At 39.3% G+C, this 25,666-nt stretch overlaps 1 protein-coding gene across 1 annotated transcript in view; it reads right to left on the bottom strand.

Annotated features, from left to right (window-relative positions):
- DIAPH3 (diaphanous related formin 3) overlaps window positions 1–25,666 on the bottom strand; it is a 502,197-nt gene that overhangs the window by 276,653 nt on the left and 199,878 nt on the right. The gene's annotated exons all lie outside the window — the stretch shown is intronic.

The raw sequence follows: 25,666 nt of genomic DNA, 5'->3' as shown, positions 1-25,666 counted from the left end.
GCGTTAGTTGACCCCAGGATTTCAGATCATGCAACATGAATATGATTGTGGTCAGCTTGGTCGTATGGTGCACCAGAAAAGAATGAACTTGAAAGTCAATTTTCAAACATGAGTTTTAACAAGTCTAAACATACTGAACATATAAAATGTCAAAAACTGCAATTCAACATTAAGGACATAAGACATTTTACAACATTATACAAATACATCAATGGGGAACAAAATGTGAATGCTACTGTGAACAGAGTATTCTAGTATCAGACTCACTGTGGCCAAAATAAAAGTATCAATTGATTTAATTAAAAAATATTTAAAAATCAGGTTGGGATATGGTTGATATATTTTAATTATTTCCCTTTCCTCTTTCAAAAACAGGTATCTCAGATTAAGTCAATCATTTCTTGTCCTACCTTGAGTGCACATGAAGAACAATTGATCACAGCACAGGTGCCGGCTTCCTCTGAGCCCCAGGGTGATCAACCCCACTCTCTGCCCCAGGCCCCGCCTAACTCCTTCCCTCAAGCCCTCGCCTTCCCTCTTCCTGCCCCCACTTCTCCCCTGCCCTACCTCTTCCCGCCCCTTCCACTCCCTCCTGCAAGAGCACCCCGTCCCTGCTCCTCCCCAACCCCTTCCAGCGCCTCCTGCATGCCACAAACAGCTGTTCGTGGCAGGCGGAAGGTGCTATGGAGGGAGGGGGAAGAGTTGATCGGGGGGGGGGGACAATGGCAGACAGGAAACATTGGGGGAAGGGAGGGAGGTGGATGCTAAGCACCCACTATTTTTTTTTTCTGTGGGTGCTTGTAGCGAGGTGGTCACCCGCTCCTGCCCTGAAGGGCTTGAAATCAGCCCTGGGAGAGGGCTGAAGCTGCGGGAGGGCTGCTATTGGGGAAAGCAGCCTGACTCAGCTGATTGGGGAAATAGTCACAGCTGGAGCCATGCCCCAATCAGGGCACAGCTAGCCCTTATAAGAGGGCAGTGGGCCAAGAGCTAAGACAGAGTATCTCTCTAGCTTGCTGAGGGAGAAGGGCCTGGCTACTGGGGAGCTGAACAGAGTACCTAAAGGGGAGCAGAGCTGGGGGAAGGCTAGAGGAGCTGGGGCAGTTCCAGCCTGGAAACCCCCCAGGCTGCAGGCCTTGTTAAAGGCCAGAAAGGGTACTGGGGTTGCAGAGGGGCAGTCTAAGGGTAGGCAGAGACAGCAGTTCCAAACCCCCCTTGCTGGTGATGAGTGGCATTTACATTGCAGTCTGCCCCAGTGAACAGGGGCTAGACCGAGACTGGCAGTAGCCATAGTCTGAGGTGAGGTGGGGATAGAGGATGGGGGTTCCCTGGGGAGGGGAAACCCAGATCTGTGGGGGGTACTGCCAGGGGGCAGCACCCCAGCCTGAAAGGGGCACCAGGGTCCAGGAGGGACTCAGGCCCAGGGGCAAGTGGGACACTGGCCTGCAGAGGGCGCTCCGGAGGCTGGAAACACTAATTCCCTGGACGACCAGCAGGAGGCGCCTCAGGGGTGAGTTCCACCCCGTGACAGTGCTCCAGCCCAGTGTTGGCACCTATGGATCATAGTCCTCTTTATGACGGCCCTTAACATATTGAAAGACTTATTAGATTTACTCCACCTAGTCTTCTTTTCTCAAGACTAAATATGCCCAGTGTTTTAACCTTTGTTCACATAATAGGTTTTCTAAAGCTATCATTATTTTTGTTCCTCTCCTCTAGATTCTCTCCAATTTGTTCACATCCTTAACGTGTCGTGCCCAAAACCGAACATGATGCTGATACTGAGGCCTCACCAGTGCTGCGAAAGGGGGACAATAATGCCTCATATAGCACACTCCTGCTAATAAACCCCAAAATGATATTAGCCTTTTTTTTTTTTTTTTTTTTTTTTTTTTTTTTAACAGCATCGCATTGTTGCCTAGTCAGTTATTCTCCATTTTGTTTTTGCAGATTTAACTTTTGAGTCTTGAGTAAAATACTTCACTTATATTTTCACTGAATTTCATAGTGCTGATTTCAAACCAATTCTCCAATTTATCGAGGTCCTTTTAGAATTCTAATCCCATCCTCCAATGTCCTTGCAACCCCACCTACCTTGGTGTCAACCACAATTTTTTATAAGCACAATCTTCACTCTTATTATTCAAAATATTATTGAAAATATGTAATAGTATCAGACCCAGGAAAGACCTCTGTGGGACCCCACTATCATCCTCCCAGTTTGAAAGTGAATCATTGATAACTCCTCTTTTGCAGACTATGTATTTTCAGGACTAACAATTAAAAGTGAATTAAAAATTGACATCAATCCTTCAAAAATGAATTTCCAACTGTACCCCATCTGAAATATTTCTGAGAGTTTAACTATATGGGACGCTTGAAGTATTTGTATTATTGTATTAAAAATAATTTGAAACAAAAAAATGTCTGATGCTGAGTACTAAGTTTTTTAAAGAACTCACATTTTAATTAATTCTATTTCAAATTAATAAACCAGTTTCATTGTTAATTCTTAGAAAATTACTTCATACACAAAAAAGAGAATGTGCTGTACTTTGAAGGAGATATGTTGTATTCTTCATATACAATAAAGTAATTGAATCTCTGCTTTAACGAGGAAACTCAACTCAGCCTTAACCATGGATCCACAAACAGCTCTTTCACGATAATAAAATTAACACCACAAATAATTAAAATGTAGAACATGTTTGCCATTTATCTATTTCATCACCAAAGTTGCAAGTTACGATGACATCTCAAAAAGTAGTTGTCAGTGGAGACTCATCATCAAATGGGGATGGTCTTTAACGAGGTTCCACAGAGACTGGTTCTAAGCACAACACTACTGAATGTTTTATCAATTAGTACAAATAATGGTTAATACATTTTTTAGAAAATACAAAAATAAATGATAATGAAGATACGGCAACAATACATGGCAATCTGAATCACTTGTTGAGCTGGGCCCATTCAAACAATGTATTTTAATGCAGACAGATGCAAGGTCACATCGAGGAACAAAGAACGCAGCGATACCTACCTATAGAAGGGGAGCCGGTATATGGGAAAAGCAGTGACTTTAAAAACAATTTAGGGGTCATAGCATACAGACAACTGAAGATGAGCTCCCAGAACAATACTATGGGGGAAAGGGATAATACAATCCTAATATAAACAGGTGATTAGAGAGTAGAAGTAGTGGAGGTGATTTTACTTCTGTATATGGCCATAGTGAGTCTGACACTAGAATACTTCATACAGTTCTGTTGTCTATATTTTTTTTAAGAGATGTTGAAAAACTGAAGGTGCAGAAAAGAGTCACAAAAATGATTCAAGTGCTGGGGAAAAAAACCTGCCTTACAGTGATATACTCAAAGAGCTCAGCCTGTTTAGCTTATAAAAAGAAGATCAAGGGGTGATCTTAATAAACTTCTCCCTGGGTATAAGCACTTGCACGGAGAGAAAATACTAGATATTAAAGGGTTCTTTATTCTAGTAGAGAAAGGCATAAACAAGACCCTGTGGCTAGAAACAGAAGAAACACAAATTCAAATTAGAAATAAGGTGTGCAGTTTTAGCAAAGAGGATGATCTATCAAAAGAACAAACTACTATAGGAGTGATGAATTCTCCATCTCTAGTAGTCTTTCAAAACAAGACTGGATGCCTTTCTAGATGGATTGCTTTAGCAAAACAAGCTATTGGGCTCAATACAGGAGTAAATGGTTGAAATGTAATGGCCTGTAATATACAAGCAAGAAGTCAGATTATACGATTTCCCTTCTGGCCTCAAAATCTATGACTCTGAGTTCCATTCTCCCTTCTCCCCCATTTTTTTCTGTCTAGATTGTAAGCTCTTTATTTGTGTATTTGTATGTCACCTAGCAAAATGGGTCCACAATCCTAGGTGGAGCTTCTGTGCACTGCCATAATAGAAATAATAAATAATTAAAAAACACCGTTTAATGGCAGTGGCATAAAAAGTCACACTAATAATTGTGGGCATTTCTCTTCAAAAATTTGGTAAAAAAGAATCAGATAGCCTTATCAGATTCAGTTTCCTTACTACCGGAAAGAACTTCCCAGTTCTTTTTTTAAATCCTCAGAAGGTAGAAAAGCTTTTCCATCACTATAACAATAAAATACATATTGGTTTTGCTTTTTTCACAAACTTTTATTTGTGAAAATAAGGTTAACTTCCAAACTGACTTAGACTCCTAACTCATTTAGGCACTTTTGAAAATTCTACCCAGTAGAAGGAAACCCTAAAGGAATACATTCAGCCCTAACCAACCAATTATTTCTTCTGAAAAAATCATGATTTATTATTAATGCAATAGCACTTCATACATTTTTCCTGATCAGGAAAAGATGTAAAAACAATTACCACTGTTTCATCATGAATTATCTCTTTCCTCTACTGCAATAAAGTATTATATTTTGCAACCAAATGACTGTCTTCCAAGAGTCACAACAGAGAACCCAGTTCTTTGGCCTGATTTTAATCAGTCTATTATCTTAGGGTATGTCTACACTACCCGCCGGATCAGCGGGCGGGGATCGATTTATCGCATTTAGTCTACATAAATCGATCCCCAAGTGCTCTCCCGTCGACTGCTGTACTCCACCGCCGCGAGTTGAAGTTGTGTAACTTAGATCAATTCCCCGCCCCCAAGTGTAGACCAAACCTTAGACACAACATGTACACTGTCATGTGCATTAAACAATTAATAGAACAAATGAGAATGCCACATTTCAGGTAGCATTGGGTAGGTACACTTCTGAACCGTCATGCATTACAGACATGGCACTGGAATGAAAATAGCAGAATGGTACATGACTATTTTAGAAAAATGAGCCAATAGGACACTGGCTTGTCAGTCTATGTGCAACCTCCTTTATTCCCCCCCCCCTTTTTTTTTAATTAGTTAAATCACTTTATTTTGTGCAGTCTTTATTACATAGTCAGTCTCTTGAATTGGATTGCTTGGGTAAATAGCGCTAATAGAGGAACAACAAATGTGTTTGTGTTTCCTGCCTCCATTTGCTGGTAAAAAACTATATTTACCTCGGTGTAGAATGATCCAACCAAGACCAGCAAAAAGTCAGCAGTCAAAAAAACATTTATTTTTAATAATAAGTCTGTAAGTCAAAAATAAAGACTGAAAATAATCTAGCCAATGCCCTATGGAATTTCATACAAAAAAACTTACATGCATGAATTTATAGCAATATACAATATGACATATCCTTGGGGGGAATATTTACTTTAATACAGAGTAAACAAAAATCGTCTAAAAGCAAAATGAATCTCTCTCTCTATGTGTGTGTGTGTGTATATATATATATATATATATATATATATAAAAACTACTATGAACTTACAGGATAATTCTTCATGGGAAATCCGCTCACATCCTTTTTTAATGCCAGCAGAAGGAAGCAAAGGATACATATTACTTTTATTTCACAATGAAAAACTTTGTATGATGCTGTGTATATGAAAGGTGATCATTAATATCACTGTTGTTACCACTGTTACACAAGTTCCATAAATCTTATGCAAAGTATATCATGTAAGATGTCAGTGGAAAAGTTATGATTTGATAAATATGATTATTCTGTTTATATGAATGTATCATTTTTGTATCTGAAGTTATGAATATTGGCTATGTACAGGTATCTTATATATGTGTTGTATTCCTGGGTAACACCCAGTAGATAGAATTTACATCTGGGCTAGACAGCTATGTATTGATGGACCATCAAGGGGACACAGATCTCAAAATGGGTCATTGAAGAAACTCATCCCACCCTGCTAGCTCTTCCTGAAGACACTTCAGACAGTAAAGAGACAATGGCCACCCTCCTCTGTGATTTGGCAAAACATCTAAGGGCATGTAATATGATCATGTGACCCTGGATTCCAAGTAATTTTCCATGCACCTGAAACCTCTCCATGTTGCCTCATACCTGCTATAATTCTCTGGACTGTGTATTTACAACAAAAAGGAGCATCTTGAATTATGGACTGAGGAACTCCAATCTTTTGAAAGTTACCAGAGAGACTTTACAAGACAGCAGTCTATTCCAACACTAATACAAACCTGATATAAGGACTTCGGAATCATTTGTGTATATATATAATCTATTAAATATTTGTAACTTTCTTCTTTTCTTATGTTATTAAATCTTTAGTTAGTTTACTAAGGATTGGCTGACAGTATGATTTGGGGGTAAAAATCGGAGATTAATATTGATCTGGGGACATGTGTCTGATTCTTTGGGATTAGAAAGGACCTCACATATGGTGAAATGGGTTTTCAATAATCTCTCACTATATTAAATTGGGTTGCCTGGATAGGAACCAAGGGCCGGAATGCCTAAAGGGGTCTGTGTTTGACTTGTGGTGGTACTGCAGAAGCTCTTTTGTTACTGGTTTGGTGAATCTAATTATAGAGTATGCCACAAGCTTTGGGGATTGTCTGCTTCTTTTCTTGCCCTGAGTGTGGCATTCTCAGTGTGGCCATCCCTGGTGCCCAGTCACACCTTGCATTTTTCAATGAAAATCCTTCACCTGCCTCCAGATACTTAAGCCTGTGGGGGCTTGGGGGGGAAGAAAGGTTCTCTCATTGCCTGCCTCCCCAAGTTCCTCCCTGAAGTCCTGTCTATTCTGAGTAGAAAGCAGAGCAGAAAGAAGTCAGAGAACAAAGATTTTTTTATTTTTTTTACATTGGGTAGCAAAGGTTGAACACATGAATTAAGATAGCTTGACTACTGCGAAGACAGAGAGAAGGAGAAAATGAACATATAGATTTAAATACAAATTACAAAAGTGGTGGAATTTACAAGACACATGCCAAAGAGCAATCAATTACTTTGTTATATTATTTTCCTCCCCCCAGCCACCATTCCTGATATGATCCTCTCTCACTCTAAATTATAAACACTTTGGAGTTTGGAACTTTTGTATCTAAAGTATCTAGCACAGTTTAGATGTTATATAAATATAATTGAATAATAATACAGAGTGCTAGACAGACCCATTTTCAAACTATATTGTATTCCAAGCTTCCTCACACATAGATGGAATATACTAAAAATCAAGCAAACACTGTAGATACTCTTTCTAAAAACATTTAGGCTGGGATTTTCAAATTCTGAAAAGCAATGAGAGGTAGTCACTACTTTAACAAATTATTATTCATAACTTAAAATTAATAAAATTATTTATTACTACATTTTTATGGATAAATGTTAAACATTTCAGATTATCAGAAGTTGATTGGCCCCAACATAAAACCAGCTAGATTGATCACTATTATTAATTAAAGGCCTTGCCCTGACAAAAATATTTATAAAAGAATTATCTGAGCATATTTTCCAATTCCACACACAAATAAAATCTTCAAATTAACTCAAAAACTGTTAGTCTTTGATGCTGATTAGGAAAGCAACTGAATTCAGGGTAGCACTAAAGCTCTTTTAGATCAACAGAGCTTCAGTATATGCTTAGAATTAAGCACATGCTTACATGCAGTTCTAAATGAGGACATTTAAGAAGCTTTTGATGTATGAGATGCTAGGTCACCTCCATAGTATTTAATATGTACTACATAGAATCTCCTTAGTTAGGGTTTAGCTGAGATTCATATTCAAAAAAGACAGATTAATCTTTAATTTATATGAGAAAAATACAAGTTGCGGCACTCTGGGTACAGTTTGGATTTCTTAATAATTGACAAGTTAAGGTATTAGTATATGAATTACAATAATTTTAAAATGGGCTATTTATGACATTTCTGGTGTAAAACTTTTACTCCCTCAGTAAATTCCTGACTCTTGAGATTTGGATAATGACTCATTTCTAGACTATAACAAAATTGAAGGTACAAGTTACTTTTAAAGTTTCAGTGTGGTAATTTTTTCATTTATTGCTATTATTCATAACCATTTCTATCTACCTAGTGACCAACCAGGGCATATATTTTCATCAATATCACCTTCATCAAATACATTATCACTGGATGGATGCAGTAGGATCTAAGTCTTACTGTTTTATAAAGTATGCTTTTAGTCCTCATGCTTCAGAGCATAAAATTTAGACTGAGTATAAACCCATACATATTGTCTTTTACAGTCTGCATAGCCTAAAACAATAGCTATTAGATGTTTGACCTGCCATGCCCTAAGCGGTTTAACTCAAAGATGGCAATTTAAAAAGCTAGTCTCTTGAATATGTCAAAGGCTAGTATTACATGCATGGGCAATTACAAATTAAAACCTTCTATCAGGCATACTAGATCCTGCATTGTATGCAAAAAAGCTTACAGATGGAGAAGCATTACATTAGAAATGCACATATATTTATATCTATCCACTATGCAGTACAAACAACGGGCACACAATCTACTGCTACTGGTGCATAGCCTTCAGTGAGAAACTGATCTAATGAACAAATTTCAATAGAAAATATAGAAAACTATTATAATCAACTGTGTGATTTTTGACAATTAAGAATATCTGATGTGAAAACATTTCATGTTAGTATAGTGCAAAATGTTGGTATTTGCCATTTTTAACCACATGCTAAGAAGCTTAGTCTTTTCTGAACGAAATACATGCCTATGCAAAACTAAAAAATATTTCAATATATTGACATTTGGTAGCTTTGACCAATAAACACAACATTAAGGTTTGAAATTAACTTAAACGATACAAACTGTAATCAGTCATGTTGCAGTACTTCGGGTCTGTGCAAAAAATGACAAACCAGATCAGCTACAACATCACGGGCTCATTCACCTGCACGTCCACCAATGTTATATATGCCATCATATGCCAGCAATGCCCCTCTGCTATATACATTGGCCAAACTGGACAGTCACTACGCAAGAGGATAAATGGACACAAGTCAGATATCAGGAATGGCAATATACAAAAACCTGTAGGAGAACACTTCAACCTCCCTGGCCACACAATAGCAGATGTAAAGGTAGCCATCTTACAGCAAAAAAACTTCAGGACCAGACTCCAAAGAGAAACTGCTGAGCTCCAGTTCATTTGCAAATTTGACACCATCAGATCAGGATTAAACAAAGACTGTGAATGGCTATCCAACTACAGAAGCAGTTTCTCCTCCCTTGGTGTTCACACCTCAACTGCTAGCAGAGCACCTCACCCTCCCTGATTTAACTAACCTCGTTATCTCCACACTGATTTATACCTGCCTCTAGAGATTTCCATTACTTGCATCTGAAGAAGTGAGGTTCTTACCCATGAAGGCTTATGCTCCCAATACTTCTGTTAGTCTCAAAGATGCCACAGGACCCTCTGTTGCTTTTTACAGATTCAGACTAACACAGCTACCCCCCTGATACAAAAAATGACAGTTTCTCATTTTGAGTACCAGTTTAACCTCGCCTACAGGTTTACTTAACAGCTCCACATCATACCCTATCTAAACATACATAAAATACGCTTTCAAATGAACTGAGACTTTTTGGATCCAAGTCTCAACTTGTTTATTTTGGTGGACTTTGCTGTCTGGTTCTCTCAATCTAAGAACCCTGGGATGGAATGCATATAAAAAAAATTCAAAGCCAGTTATGGTTTGAGTAACACCTATCTGCATTCTTGGAGATAGGCGCCACGGAGGCAGGTATCTGCCATAGATGTCTTGCTAGCTCCAACAGTCTCTCATCAATCAGCAGAGTCAATCATCTAGCATTGATATAGGAAGAACAGCTCGTGTGATTCCCCCCCCCCCCCCCCCCCCCAGGACTACTACTACAGGTATCTTAAGTCCATCAGCCATCCACCACAAAATTTCCTAGAGTTTTTTTGTAGTCATCAAGCTGTGCAGAATCTGGTGAGGATGAGGAAATAGCTGCTGGTATAAGCTGCTTCTCAAACTGCATGTGATAATCTTCATTCTCATGCTTCTGCTGCTGCACAGGGACACTCTGTGCCTCCCGTACCACTCTATGAGATCTCATTAGGGAGGAAGACCTCACCTTAGAAGGGGCAGAGGAAGATGACTTTCTTGCTTACTGCTGGCTTCAGAGGGTCCAATCTTTATCTTGGTTGAGCCAGATAAAGATAAGTGTCAATGGCCACAGGAGTAAGTACCAAGAAGAAAGTTCTATAGGAATGACAAAAGGTCCTAGACTCCCTATCTGACCAACATGTGTCATAAGAATGCACTTGATAAATGCAAGTACTGCATAATAGAAAACATAATCCCAACTATACATATAAAATGATGGGGTCTAAATTACCTGTTACCACTCAAGAAAGCGATCTTTGAGTCATGCATAGTTCTCTGAAAACATCCACTCAACGTGCAGCGGCAGTCAAAAAAGCAAACAGAACATTGGGAATCATTACAAAAGGGATAGATAATAAGACAGAAAATATATTGCCGCTATATAAATCCATGGTATGCCCACATCTGGAATACTGCATGCAGATGTGGTTGCCCCATCTCAAAAAAAGATGTAATGGAATTGGAAAAAGTTCAGAAAAGGGCAACAAAAATGATTAAGGGTATGGAATGGCTTCCATATGAGCAGAGATTAACAAGACTGGTACTTTTCAGCTTGGAAAAGAGACGACTAAGAAGGGATATAATTGAAGTCTACAAAATCGTGACTGGTGTGGAGAAAGTAAATAAGGAAGTGTTATTTACTCCTCCTCATAACACAAGAACTTGGATGTCACCAAATGAAATTAATTGCCAGTAGGTTTAAAACAAACAAAATGATTTTTTTCCCCCACAATACGCACAGTCAGTCTGTAAAACTCTTTGCCAGAGAATGTTGTGAAGGCCAAGGTTGGACATATAACAGGGTTCAAAAAAGAACTAGAGAATTTCATAGAGGATTGGTCCATCAATGGCTAATAGCTAGGATGGGCAGGGATGGTGACCCTAGCCTTTGTTTGCCAGAAGCTGAGAATGGGCAACGGGATGGATCATTTGATGACTACCTGTTCTGTTCATACCCTCTGGGGCACCTGGCATTGGCAACTGTCGGAAGACAGGACACAGGGCTAGATGGACCTTTGGTCTGACCCAGTATGGCCACTCTTATGTTCTAAGAAAGAGACTGTGGTGATGACTCCCTACCGTGCTTAGAGGCAAGAAAAGAAAGAATATTTCTCATCTTGAGAAAGGGCTGTCTTAATAAGAGTCTCTTCCTCTAAAGACACTGATGAAGTGCTTAGTACTGTAATGATACTAGTGGATGCTATTATAAACTACCCTTCCCTCTAGAGCAATTCAGTTAAGCTTGAGAGACTAGGTGGATTTTAATCATTTATTGAAAACTACAATATAATCCAAATATGTGATCCTAGGCTACAGGATAGCAAGTAATGTAAACAAACTCACTCCCTGCTGGGTGATAAGGTGAGGCATACCAGTTGCTGACAGATGCATCTTCTCTGTTCAGAGTCTGTCACCTCTCTACACAGAGAAACTTTTAACCCCACCCTCTAGGTCTCTCAAGTTACACATGAACCTTGTAATGGTCACATGCACAGCCTGCCCAGACAGGCCCAACTACAGCTCCATTACTGGTGGAAAATGTGGAACCCAAACATGTATTACAACATTAAACAAAACACATGCTTAAATGGGATGGGATGAGATGAGATGAACATTAAAGCAAGAAGGGCAAAGATGCCTCTCCCCGGGGACACAGGAGCATCTAGAATTACAGCCTGTATGGAGTCTCTCCAATCCCCTAACAATGTTAGTATAGATGTCACTCACCGCTGTAGACAGACGTGATGATTCTGGCAAAACAGTCACAGATAGGTCAGGGTTCCAAGAACTGCTTTAGTGCTGAGAAGGGTAGCACTGGGAACAGCTGTACTGAGGTCACTGGCAGCAGGGTTGCAGGTGACAAAGCCATCAGTATCATGTGCACCAAAGGCAGTATCAGGGTTTGCACCAGGTGAAGTACCATACTCCTGGCACTGGACTGTCTATAATGTACACAAATATCTTAACAGCAGTAATGCTTTGCCTTGTCATATAAATTGTATATGTCCTCACAGAAATCTCTCTCAGTTATGCAAAGGAGTTTATCAACATTCTAAATGACAAAGTTGTGGGAGCATGTATTGAAATGAAAACTATTCAGACCTTAAACAGATCCATTTAAAAAAAATAATAAAATAGTAACCCAGTTTACCAGTCTTTTACCAGTCATATCCTGCACTATTTTTGATTTATTGCAAATATTTGAGTATAAAGAAGAGCTATTTCCTCCCCTAACACTACTTCTTCTGTGCTGATCTTTTAAATAAGTCAGAATCCTGTATTTACGAGCAAAATCTGCTGCTGCAGAAAAGGCTAACATCAAATTTACTCTTAGGACTTCACCATAACATCAAATAGGAGAACCTTGAATGTGTCTTACTTGATTACTACATCTTACTTAAGAGACTCTCTCGTTGACCACATTTCCTCCAATTCGGGATCATGCAGTGACTTCCTTGCATTTGTGGTTGCATTTCGAGTGACCATACAGCAAGTGTGAAAAATCGGGATGGGGGTGCGGGTAATAGGAACCTATATAAGAAAAAGATCCCAAAATCGGGACTGTCCCTATAAAATCAGGACATCTGGTCACCCGAGTTGCGTTACGTCTCTGTGACAACTACCATAATTGCTTACATGCAAGAGAAATATTAGGAAATGATTTGGTACATTTCAGTTGCCTTTGGTTCTGATCTTGTAATAAGATGCACTGAGGTCAACCCCTGTACAGAACCCCTTGGAAATCAAAGAGGATCCACACAAGTTTATGGATCTCTCAGTGCTCATCTAATTTTTGGATGAAGTCCTTCGTGTAATTTAGCAGTTAGAAACAAGGGCAGTCAGCACCAGGTGGCTGCAAGCTCTTCACAGATCACTAGCCAGTGTTCAGCAGACAACCACTGGTCCATGGACCAGTTTGAGAAGTATTTCTTGAAAGGCATTCAAGCAACTATACAGTGTACAGGTAAAAGTTTCCTTAAGAAAAATGAAAATCATGATGGAAGAACACATTTAAATTTAAATTATTTTAAACTTAATTTCTATTTACTAGTATTACAAGCTATACTCTTTGTGTTCATAATGTTAGATGGGTCCAAAAATAAAGCAATTTTTCAAACTAAAACCTTTACTTTTAAATGGATTTCTCTTTGAATAAGCTTCTGAAGTCAGGAGTTCACCCAAGAAAGATCACCTCAATGGAACTTCTCATTTAAACTTATTTCTCAGAAATATTTTATAAATCTCTAAATCACCCCACAAATAGAATAAATTGTACTAAACAGCAATTCTCCAAAAAGATTTTGCTCGAACTAGTTTCAGGTACTTTACATTCTGGCTCCGATCTTACTTTTTAAAAGAGAAAAAAATTCTTATCTCAAACTAATCCACACCAGCAAACAGACTTTATAATAACTTTTTAAAATGGCTATTGCATTGTCTCCCAAACAAGCAGTGCATCATAACTACTGGTAATTACTCTTGTGCAAATTCAGATGGCTTAGTGCATATAGAGCCTTTCACAAAGGAAACCACAAAGGGACCTTAAAAAGCAAAAAACAAAAACAAAAATAAAACTTTTTTATTAGATACTAGATTATACAAGTGTTGGGGGGTGGATTTGAGGGGGGGGATGGTTGTTTGATTTTTTTTTTAAATCATGGACTATTACAGGCTATTCAATTAATTAAAATATATGTTTTTTCTCAGTGTTCTTAGGACTGCCATGAGAGTTCTATAAACTATCGAACTGACCCAGAGCCTTATTTAAAGTGTGGTACACTTAGTACGATTCTACTTTAGTTAGATCTGCCATGAAAGTGATTACTTCAGCTCCAGTGAAATGTTGCTGTTCAACAGATTAAGTATTATGTTAACTGTATGTATCATATACTTCTACTGTATCTATCCTTGAAGAAATTTAAAATATCCAAAACCCATTTTCTCACAGTAACTTTTACAAATCTCTCATACTTCTGTATAAGATTATCAAAGATTTAACAATTATTCTATTTTTTTGGATAAAAAACTATTTTAAAATGAGAGCACCTCAAATTTTTATTCATATTGTTCAAACTGCATGCTAATATGTATATAGTCTGTTTTCCACATATGGGAGTGAGTGATATTTATTCCACGTTTTTGTTCATTTAATTTACAGCCCCATTACAATCAGATCTTCTGTAAAGCTTGAGATTAATCAGATCAAAGACCTGTGCTTTTAGCATAATTTTATTTCATCAGGAAAAAAGAGTGCTGAGATTATATTTTCTAATACACAGTACACTATCTTCAAAAAGGACATATTAGCTAATTTTCACTCTACTTTCTTTCACTATTTACACAAAACTAGTTCATTCACAGACAAAAAAATAATTGGAATTATTTATGAACAATTTTTTTTTTGGTTTTCAACAGGACATTCTTACAGATTCCAAACATTAAAGAAGTACACACACTGGATGTTGCATGTTTCTAAAGCCAGTATGTTATAGGCCCTAGAATTTAAAAATGGGTGCCTACAGTTAGATACCTTAAAGTGGATTTAGAAACCTAAGTAAGTGGCTTGTATTTCTAAAATTATAGGCATCCAGCAGCTGCCACTGACTTCAAAAGAAAGAAAGGCCTTTTGCCACAGTCTTTTCCAAGACACACAACCTCTTTTAGAACTATTTAGTTTTGAAAACCAAGCCATTTATTTAGCTGCCTAGATTTGAATTCAAGAACCTAATCTTAGTCCAGATTTTTCACTTCATAATTAAAGATCGTCACTATTCTAAATACAGTGGTTAGGAAATATCCTCTTACCAAACAGCTATGTTAAATACTACAATTTAAATAACAGAATTCTTAAGATCTTTTATACCTGAATTTGCTTGATATTTTAAAGTTAATACATTAGAATTTATATGCAGACAATTTTTACTCTTTTAAATTACTATATTATTTACAGAAGATTTTAATCTGTGAAAGGAAGCAGCCCATTATTTCAGCATATAATAGGCTTCTGAATTCTTTATTAAAATCCTTTAGAAACTAATCAATTTCTTCTGATGTCTTCATTTCACAGGAGACAACAAATTCCTAAGGAATTCCATATTAAACTAAGAAATAGGAAATGGCTGCTCACAGAACTAGATGACTGACCTACATACCCATTCAAATGAGTATCGGATCATGATTATGACACATTATATTGTGAATACTTCTTCATGAAATATATTTCTATTTCTATGGGCTTCTTGTTAGCTGTAACTATCAAATTCTAAACCCAAATTCACAATAGACAGACCTAGACAAATATATTATCATCATCGATTATTCATATTATTGTATTATCTAGGAGCCGCAGTCATGGACCAGGACTCCACTGTGCAAGGTGCTGAACAAACACAGAACAACAACAAAAACAGTCCCCTCCTCAAAGAGTTTACAATCTAAGTACATTGGGGTTACTACACTTATTGTTTTTTTTAATGGGGGATTAGGGTAAGTAACAGTATTTTTCACACTTGGTCTCTTTTTAAAATACATGAACATATGTTATATATGTTTTTTTCAGGGCACCACAAAGGGCCTCCAAAAGGAACAAAGATAAACTAAAATGAGATGAAGGTAATAGGCTGTGGCTGCTTCAAAACTTAACAGCCCTAGGTGCATCTGGGGAGGCTACCATAGCTTCTCTTCTTTCCTATGCAATCTGTAAAAGTCCCACCATTTTTAAATCCCCTATAAAGCTCCATTCCACTCTCCTCCACTATCAAAACTGCCTCTTTCTTTGGGGAGTGTAATGCACCCCACACCAACCCTGATAGGGTTAACAAGGACTTGAGAGGCCAATTAGGTTATCTGTCATTACCTGCAAGAGGGAGAGTGGAGGTTAATTAAGAGTGAAGCCCAGCTGGGGAAGAGCTGGGACAGCACTATAAAGCCAGGAGACTGAAAGCAGATGGATGCTGCAGTCACACCCTGCAATGAAGGAGGTCATCAAGAACAGGGAGGAAGGTCCTGGGGAGAGTACGCCCCGAGCAAGGAGTAAGGAGTATAAAAAGAGGCTAGGAAGGGGTGGAGTAGCCAACAGAAGTAGAGTAGGCTCCCATGGTAAACCCAATAACAGAGAAGGGAAGTGAGAGAGGCTGGGTAGGAATGAGCCAAAGGAAACAGCAAAAGGAAGGGGACCAAGCAGATCTGGATGGCTGGTTAAAGGGTCCCTACGCTGGAACCCGGTGTAGTGGGCAGTCTTCAGTTCTCCTGCCAGCCCCTGGTATAATGGCACAGAGTCCGAACCTGGGGCTGAACACTGTTTGGAGAAGGCATTTGGACAGTGGTCTTGTTTGACTTCATAACACAAGAAGGAGTGTACTGAATGGAGACCTTCTGGCCTTCAGACAACCCCTCAACTTCGTCATTAAATCAAGCCCCCCACAGACCAAGACCCACTAACTCAAAGCAGCACCAGGCCCTGCCAGAACAGATGTAAAATCTGCAGACCCCCACAACACACCTGTCAAGATTCATGGGTCTTATCACAACATGTTGCGTACCTCATCCAATGAATCAAATGCCCTAACAACCACCATTTGGGTGAAATCAGACAATCATTACACACTCAAATGAATTCTCATAGAAGAATGATGAAAGACAGAAACACCATATCTCCCATAGGTGAACACTTTTCACAAAGCAATCACTTTACTGGATTTTTCAATAAAAAGTGTTGTCAAAGGAAACCTGAACATTGCCTTCAAAAAGCGAACCTTGGAACTTAAATTCATAACTCTGCTAGATACCGAGAACCATGGACTTAATAGGGACACTAGTTTTATGGCTCATTACAATAATCTGTAACACAATACACTGCCTGCTACTCTCAATTGGCCACTTCAACTCCTTTTGCATAACAATCTAACCCCCAGCTGCTCACTTTATTTCAAGTGACCACATCCAACATGCATTACGCCTTCTGCTTAACACTCTGTGCCAACTTTTATTAAGCTCAGACACTCCGCTTTCTTCCCCAGACCTGAAGAGCAGCTCTGTGTAGCTCAAAAGCTAGTTTTTTCCACCACATAAATTGGTCCACTGAAAGATATTATCTAACCCACCTTGTCTCTGTCAGAAATATTGTAGACTGTAGATTAACTAGAAGAAACCCTCCATACATTAGTCTGAGGCTGATGAGAAGAATAAATACTCATCCTGCAGAGGTGGGGTAGATGAAGCAGGAGTCCTTGAGATTTCTTTATTGACCTCCCTTATTCGTGCAGTAGATACTCAGTGCCTTCGGTCTGGCAGAGCTCAGTACCATCACAAGAATTCTAACTGCTAAAGATAATAAGGCATACTGATTACATTAATTTAGAAAGCTTCGGTGTCACAGTAGACGATGCCAACGTCAGTCCTGATGAAGCTGGCACTGATACACAAAACACCTTTATATGCACTGAAAGCCCTAAAGGCAGTACTGGTGCATTGATGTAAGCAATCATGAGGATATGTTCTTTAGTCAGTACATAGGACTAGTTATCAGATTTTAGGGTAGCCAGAGGGACTATGTTAAAAGCTTGTGCCACCTGTAGATTAGCCTATGTGAGAAGAACTCTTCCCCTTTTTCTTAGAAGATCCTTCAATTGTGGCCTAATCTTATGCTTTCTTGAGGAGGAGTATTGAGTCCTAACTCCTGTCAGATGAGGATTAGGGAGCAGGAACTGCCATGGAATATAATGAAGAAGCAGGAGCCTGGGAGCAGGCAGCAATTAGGGCACTCTAGGAAGAGGACTGCTCCGATCCATGCTAGTCTTGTTTACCCAGATCAGAAGCAGATCTCATACAATTATCCACAAGACATACTTTTAAAAGAGATTCTCTTCCTTTCTGAGTCAACTTTGAAAATGAACAAAAAACAGAACATTTGCTCATGCTCCCTCACCTAAACAAAATTATTTTGAGTAGCTGTCATTAAAGGGTATAGCGATCTTGCATAAATGACTATACTTAAAACTGGAGGATTTTTGTTCCACATGAAGATTGAAGACTTGACATTGGGTTTATCAAAAAATGGTATCAAAACTATCCTTAAGTAAACCATATCCAGAATTTTAGCAAGCTAGATTAGAGCACTAGAGTAAGGACACTGCAGGGATTCCACCTCAGCCACAAGAGGTAAGAAGGAACTGAGAGGCAGCTGGCCCTGCTCTACCCTTTTATGCCATCAGGGGAGGGGCCTAGGGTACAGTGCAAGGACACGAAAGGTGCAAGCATGGGCCAATGGACATTACTTGCCACAAAAGATTCTGATCTCCACTGCATGGTGCACATGTGCACCAGGAGTGGAATACATGTAGATAATCACACAAAAAACTAATGAGTTTTTCTTGAGATAGTCAGGAGAAAGCAGCAGATAAAAGTTTAATTGATATGGTAAGTGTAAAGTCACAGTGTCCCCATCTATTAATACCAGCAAGGATCTCTCAATGTGTAAGGGAACTCCTTAGTAACAGACACACTGCTAAATAAAAAGCAACAGAGGGTCCTGTGGCACCTTTAAGACTAACATAAGTACTGGAGCATAAGCTTTCGTGGGTGAATGCCCACTTCATCAGACGCAAGAGTCGCCGTCACACACTATCAGACACTTACCTGCCTAAAAAGCATCCTACCTCTGGAGAGGGGAGGGGGATGTAAATAAAAATAAAATTCCATTCACTTCATGGAATAGATGGAAAAAACCTAACAAATTGACAAATTCTATTTAAATGGATATTTAATTCATGGTCATACTAGTTCAGAAAAAATATTTTACTTAAAGAAAAAGATTAATTTCAAAATACATCTTTATATGGAACCACCTATCTTTATTAGCAGAAAAAGTCCTAGGTAGTAACTGTTATATTTCTAATGCTTTTATAAGATTCTAATTCAATTACCATATTGATCAAAATATTAATTTGATAAAGAGAGATGCCATTATTTTTATTTAATTGCCTGTTTATTTGTGAAACTTTCGGCATAATTACAGCATAATCTTTCCTGATTGTAATATTGCCTGGATTGTATGGTAAAGACATCGGAGTAATGAACTGAATGTTAAATCAATTAACTATAAAACACTGCATTAGCTTATCATTCTGTACCTTCTGGAGGTGCAAATAAAAGTGCATAAAGATGACAACAGCTTCTAAGAAAGAACTCCAAATACACAGTACATGTTACAATTATATAACACAATATGCTGCTTATCGAAATGCTTTTGGAGAACACTGCAAAGCATGAGCTCATCAACTGGAAGACACAAATGTATATAGTGCATCACTGAAGATTAGTGGCAGAAAATGTTCACAATTCAAGTTTCTCAGCGTTATCAAAGCAATGGGCATAAAATACAGAATAACTAAATTAACTAAATAGTAGTATCTCCTGCCTTTGTTCAACATATTGACATGTTCCTTTCACTGAAGGATAGAAAAAAAAAACTGATAGCTTTATCACATGTCCACTATTTTAAGTTCTTGTTTTCCTAATATTTTAATTTAAAAGCACCTTTTCTCCATCTTTTTAACCCATCATTCACCAAATTTTATGAGACTACTGGTGTTACTAAATTTTAAATCTTATTACCTAATATCTATTGCTGCGGAAACCCATTTTTATACTAGTTCTGTGTGTCACATTATCCCACTCTTATTTCATTAGTTGCGTAGACTAACACTTGCCATAAAAGACTGTTCTTAACAAAAGCTCTAACTGGGTGCACAGATCTATGTAGAAAATCCAGAGCCTTGATGTGTTCTGCACATATATGGTAATAAAAATAGAACCCTTCTCCTTTGCTATTTTTGCTTCATCTTTTGGACTACATAACACCTTATAACTACGTTAAAGAGCAACAGCCCCTTGGTGCTGCAATTTTCAACCAATCTCATGAGCTAAGCAGGGTTCGACCTGGTCTGTAGTTGCTTGAGAAACATCTCAATAGAAAACAGGTGCTTGCAGAAAGCATTGGCAATGATTAAATAGGCAACATCCTTCCTTCTTAGTCAGTATTGCACCTATACCACAGCATGATACTATGGAGCATTGTCCTGACGGAGGTATCCTCTCTCCCATCAGATGTAAAACAACTTGTTGCATTAAACATCCTATGTCACTTTTCATAGCAGTAAGAAGAAGAAAGGAAATTTTGAGTCATAATACAGATTTTCTTCTTCCTCTTCACCCAGGAAGAGAGAAAAGTAGACACGCATAGCCAGGTTGAGGATCTGGTACCTCCCTGCTTCATGATAAAAGCCATTGCTAAGGTGCTGGAAGACATCAGCAGTACATCTTTGATAATCGGGACTGGAGTTATAGTTCTTAGGGTCAATATAATTTCTCTGAACTAGCTCCAACTGATACTGTGTTGGAAATGTGTTCCTCCATTAGCTTTGGATGAAACTTTGCCACAACTGATCTTCCCCGCTGTTGAAACCAGCATAGATTTTCTCCAACAACCCGCTACTTTACAGTGACCTTCAGAATACCCCTTGCAAGGAAAAGGCAAGGGAGGATAGGGATAAAAGGTCCTGTGAGCTCAAGAAATTAAGAAGCTTCTGGAGAAGGCATGTGGAATCTCACTCTCAACACTGTTGGTGGAAAAAACCAGCTATTCTTATCCAAGATATCAGAGTTCTGATAAATGATCTAGAGAACAAATTATGTTGTGTTGTTAACAACAACTTCTAAATCCTGTACGCTGATAGAAATAAACTCCCATGGAAGTTGATTTCTATTACACTCCCAAAAGTAATATTGACTCTTTATTTGACTCTTGGTGATGTTAAGAAACTCATGTTGTTGCTGAAGAGAATCTGGGCTGTGCAACTGCTGTTTTTACAGGCCTCTTTGAGGAAGAGAGTGCTATGATCAGGTCATCTTAGCCTGGGTATATGAGAAACCTTTTCTGACGAAGGAAAACATCTTAATTAACACTTTGGAAAACATCCTTAAAGATGCAGGCCAAAAAGTAAAGCAGTATATCAATAGTTTTCTGTTTCAGGTGAAGTAAAGATATCTCCTTGGGGTGGGGTTATAACGTATACATAGTTGTTTTCAGACCAATTAATGATAAAAAACAAACCTTTGGAAATTTCTACTATATTGGAATTTAGTCTCTCCATCCTGAAGTGGGGGTTCCATAGGAATCTCAGCTTCTAACTGAATCTTTTCTTTTTCTTCCATTATTTGAATGCTTGGGCAATAGAAAGAAGATGGAGAAGAGCCCTTAGCCTTGTTCCCTGGGAGATCTGTTAGACCAAATTTGAAGTATATAATACATTGCAGTCTTGATTTTCTGGTGGTTTAATCAGTTGTAGAAAGAAAAGGATGAATGTAACTTTGATTTTGGAGTTGCATTTAATTCTAAGCTGGACTGGATATCTCTGCCTAAAATAAATTCTTCTGATATAGTATTGATCAAAAACTTCAACATGTCCTGCCTTTTCCCCACTATTTGGAGAATCATACCATACAGTGTCATACCTTTAGTCACACTTATTTGAAAGCTGCAGAGCGTTTTCCTGCAGTATCTTCTCTGCTCCTCATGCCTTTTGGTGTATTCAATCAGCTAGTCGGATATCCCTCCTGTAACTCTTAGCTGGACCAAAAGAGTACCAAGACCCAGAGTAGGATCTATTTTTTCTTTTAAGCTACAAGGCCTCTAATTTTTTTTAAATGTGTTTTACAAGGATTTTTTGAAATTTATTTAAAGAAGGCTCCCAATCTAGAGGATTTTCTGATCTTGAATGACAACAGTGGCAATAGGGACTTTGACAATACATGCATGGCTCCAGCACAACACATGTAGGCAGCAAATGCATAAAAAGCTGTTGACGTTCTTTCGCTTTTATTATTATATTGTTATTTTATTTAAAAGCTTGTCTCTTCTTTAATCAGTCATGAGGATTGCATCAACTTTTGGAAGGATACATTATAGTACATTTTCTTGTCAGTGGACTAAATCCCTTTCACTGCCATTTCCTCCCAATTTTACCTTTTTTTCAGGAGCTTATTTGGAGTATACCAAGAGTCTATTCGTCCACCATTGGGGAGGGAGGTTTAGGGGTGAAGACCGCTTCCTCAACCTCAAAGCGATCTGCACGCACCGAGCCCAGTGCCGCTAATGCCACTGGTGCCGCCTGCTGTTGCTCTGAGGTGGCAGCTGACAAGCATTGGTAAGGGGGCATTGCCATGACCAGCATTCCCATGTACCCCAATAAGGCCACTGGGTTGGCCACTAGCCTTGATGCCACTGCTGCACCGTTGAAGTTGATGCGTCCTTGGGGCCCCAGTCTCGTCAGTGGGACCTGGGTGAGGGGCTAAGCCAGCCCTCTATACTGGAGGAGTCCCCTTTGGTGCCCACAGAGGAGCTGTCGATGCCTGGGTGTGCCTGCTAACGGCTGCCATCAGAGACAGGTGACTGGAGCAGGATGAGCGGTGTCGGTACCGGAGCGAATGGTAGTGGCGCCTGGGATACCCGAGCATGGACGGGGAGAGTTCCCACGTGGAAGGTGATGGGGAATGTCAATAAGAGGCCGACTGGCAGAAGAGCAAGCGGTGCCAGTAATATGGAGACTGACACCCATCTTTAGGCGAACCACACCTGGCTAGCGGTGATTGTGATTGCGGTGCCGGGGACCGGGGTGAGCCCCAGAGGATCTGGGCTGCAGCTCCGGGGATTTGCGGTGCTGGGGTGGGGAGCGGTATCTCTCTGCTAACCCCTGAGGAGTCGTGACAGCTGGCTTGCCCTCTTGGGGGGCCTTTGCCACATCCTACTGCCCCTGCTGTGTCGACGGCACTGCTGGAAACCTTTGCTCTCTCTGTGGCGGGGAGGCCTGGGTGGGTGCCGGCAGGGGCTTTGGTCCCATACCGCTCTTTTGGGTTGGTGACGGACCTTACGAATGGTTCAGAGCCCCAGCCGGAGACACGTGCACTCACGGCTCTGGAGTGGCTGGGTGGGCCGAACTAGGTCCTTTGCCCCAAGACCCTGGGACCTTTTTTCCTGGTGCCAGGAAGCCGTGCCCTTCTTCTTAGGCACCAGAGAAATAGAGCAGTGCCGGGGGCAGCCCAGTGCCAGGGCTGCACTACACACCGATGCTAAGGTGCTTGCTGATTATTGGCACGAGGGCTCGGACGCCGGACCAAGGGCGATTCCATTAGGAGAGCTCGGAGACGGATATCCTGCTCCTTCTGAGTTTGCAGCCGAAAGTTCTTACAAATGCAGAGCTTCTCCTTGACATGTGATTGGCCCAAGCACTTGAGACACCTGCCATGGGGATCGCTAACAGGCATAAGACTGTTACAGTCCATGCAGGGCTTGAATCAGTGGGACCGGGGCATGCCCAGCCTGGGGCCAAGTCCCACTGGGATACTAACTACTAACTATCTACAACTATAACTATTAAAAACTATTTAAAAAGCCTTAAGGCTGAATGGCTCTGAACGAGGCAAGAAAAAAAAGCAAACCCTTGGAAAGCAAGGGAGTGAGGCACTCCGACTAACCACCACAGGTGGTAAGAAGGAACTGAGAGCGTGCAGGGCCAGCGGCGCCTGATATACTGTGGCATGAGCGCGGCACTCCAGAGGGCACCAAGCTGGCCCTACAGATACTGCTGAAGCAAAAGTCTCCGTCGACCGTGCACATGGGCAAGCACACATCTAGAATGGAATTGACATAAGCAAGCACCTGAAGAACAACTTGGGCTGATTTAAGAGCCTCATGGACAGCACTATGTCAGTGGGAGCAGTTCTCTCACTGACATAGTTACAACCGCTCTTAGGGGCTGGAGTAATTAAGCCAATGAGAGATCTCTCTCCCATCAGCTTAGAGCAGCTACACTGGACAGTTTACAGCACCAATGTAGCTGCGCCCCTGTAAGCTCTCTAGTGTAGCCAAAACCAAATTTTAAAAACCAACTGGAAGTAGAAAAAGCAGGAAGACGTGTTTTTCTCTTGCAATCTATGAATAAAAGGTAGGTGTAAGATGATGAAATCTACAAATTCTGAAAGCCTGAAGGACTAGATACAGAAATAATCAATACACACTAAAAACAATTAAGTTCACTAGCTACACTTTTTGTTTAATAAATCAATTTTAAATGCAGAATATGTTTTCATGAACTTTTCATAAGCTTTTCTCTTGTATCCAACAGATTTAAGATTATTTAATAAAAATCTGAAAATGCTGTTTTGTGCATTTTAATTGAATATCAATTTCCATCCAAATAGAGCTTGATACAAATCATTACACCCCTGTGAGGTGGGGAGTATTATTATCCCCATTTTACAGATGGGGAACTGAAGCACAGAGAAGATACGTGACTTCCCCATTATCACATAGGAAGTCTGCCAAAGAGCAGGGAATTGAAGCAAGGTCTCCCGAGGCCTTGGCTAGTGTCCTAACCACTGGACCATCCTTCCCAAGAAACTAGTGGCTTAGTAGACTAGTATTGAGAGAGCATCCCATGCATAGATTGTGGCAGCATAGAATGATTACTACCAGTTAAATGATTTTTTAAATAAATACTGAGTTTTCCCATGTTTCAAATCAAGCTTAAAATAAACATGGTTCACATTTCAAGAATTTCATTTTCTGTTTAATTATATGTATAAAACATATATACACACATGCAGTATAAATGCACAAGAAATTAATAAAAGTCCTCCATTTATCGGTTGCTTCTCCCACAATCATTTTGCCTACTTTCACACCATCCCTAAATCATGGAATATCTCCTGTGAACTGATCCATTAGTCTGCTACCCACACTCCATTCAAGATCTGTTTCTACCACAACACATCCAAGCTTATACTTGTACCTTGTTAGCGGATCTCACTTTAAACCTAATTACTTGACAGTTATGTTGGACCAATTGATACTAGAGCAGACAGCAATACATCTTAGCCCAGAAATAACTGTACAGAAATTAAAATATCACTTACAGTAAACAATTCCACCCAGCTCATTAAAAACACCTCTCATTTAAATAGCTCATCATAATTTACTTTTACTCTAAAAAAATCTAAAATATCAACTAGTTATCAAAACAATGTCTGGCTCTACAGCAACCCTGAAGATGCATTATACTCCTAACAAAAAACACACATGAAGCAAAAATCAAGTTTCACCCCCTGTGGAAAACATGCTTTATATTTTCCAATTTTAATATGTGACCTGTAAAGAATCTTTCCAATACTATGCTCTCAAAGCTAATAAAAATGTTTTATTATCCATCCTGATAGACCAGTGATAATTCAAGCCATGATTCTTAAAATAAGTTCCAAACAATAATGAATACATGCTCACCACCATACTAATAGGTCAATGACCATTTCAATTCCAACTGGACCCTAGTTCAGTTGTAATGTAATACCAGCAATTATCAGCAATAAAACAAAACTAGAGAAACATGACAGCTCTGGTTGTAATAGAGAGTTTTTAAGAATATAGAGCTGGATAAAACTAGAAATATTCATAAAGATTCAATCACAATATTCACTCATGTTTAGAAGTGGTACTTTGAGTTTGATTCCATGCAACTGAACTACTACCTATTAGTATGCATAAAATTGTGTCATTCTGTATAAACAT

The sequence above is a fragment of the Malaclemys terrapin genome, chromosome 1 (genome assembly GCF_027887155.1).
Source record: "Malaclemys terrapin pileata isolate rMalTer1 chromosome 1, rMalTer1.hap1, whole genome shotgun sequence".
NCBI classification, from domain to species: domain Eukaryota; kingdom Metazoa; phylum Chordata; order Testudines; family Emydidae; genus Malaclemys; species Malaclemys terrapin.
Note: the sequence above shows the minus strand (reverse complement) of the source record. Positions and strands in the feature narration are given on the sequence as shown.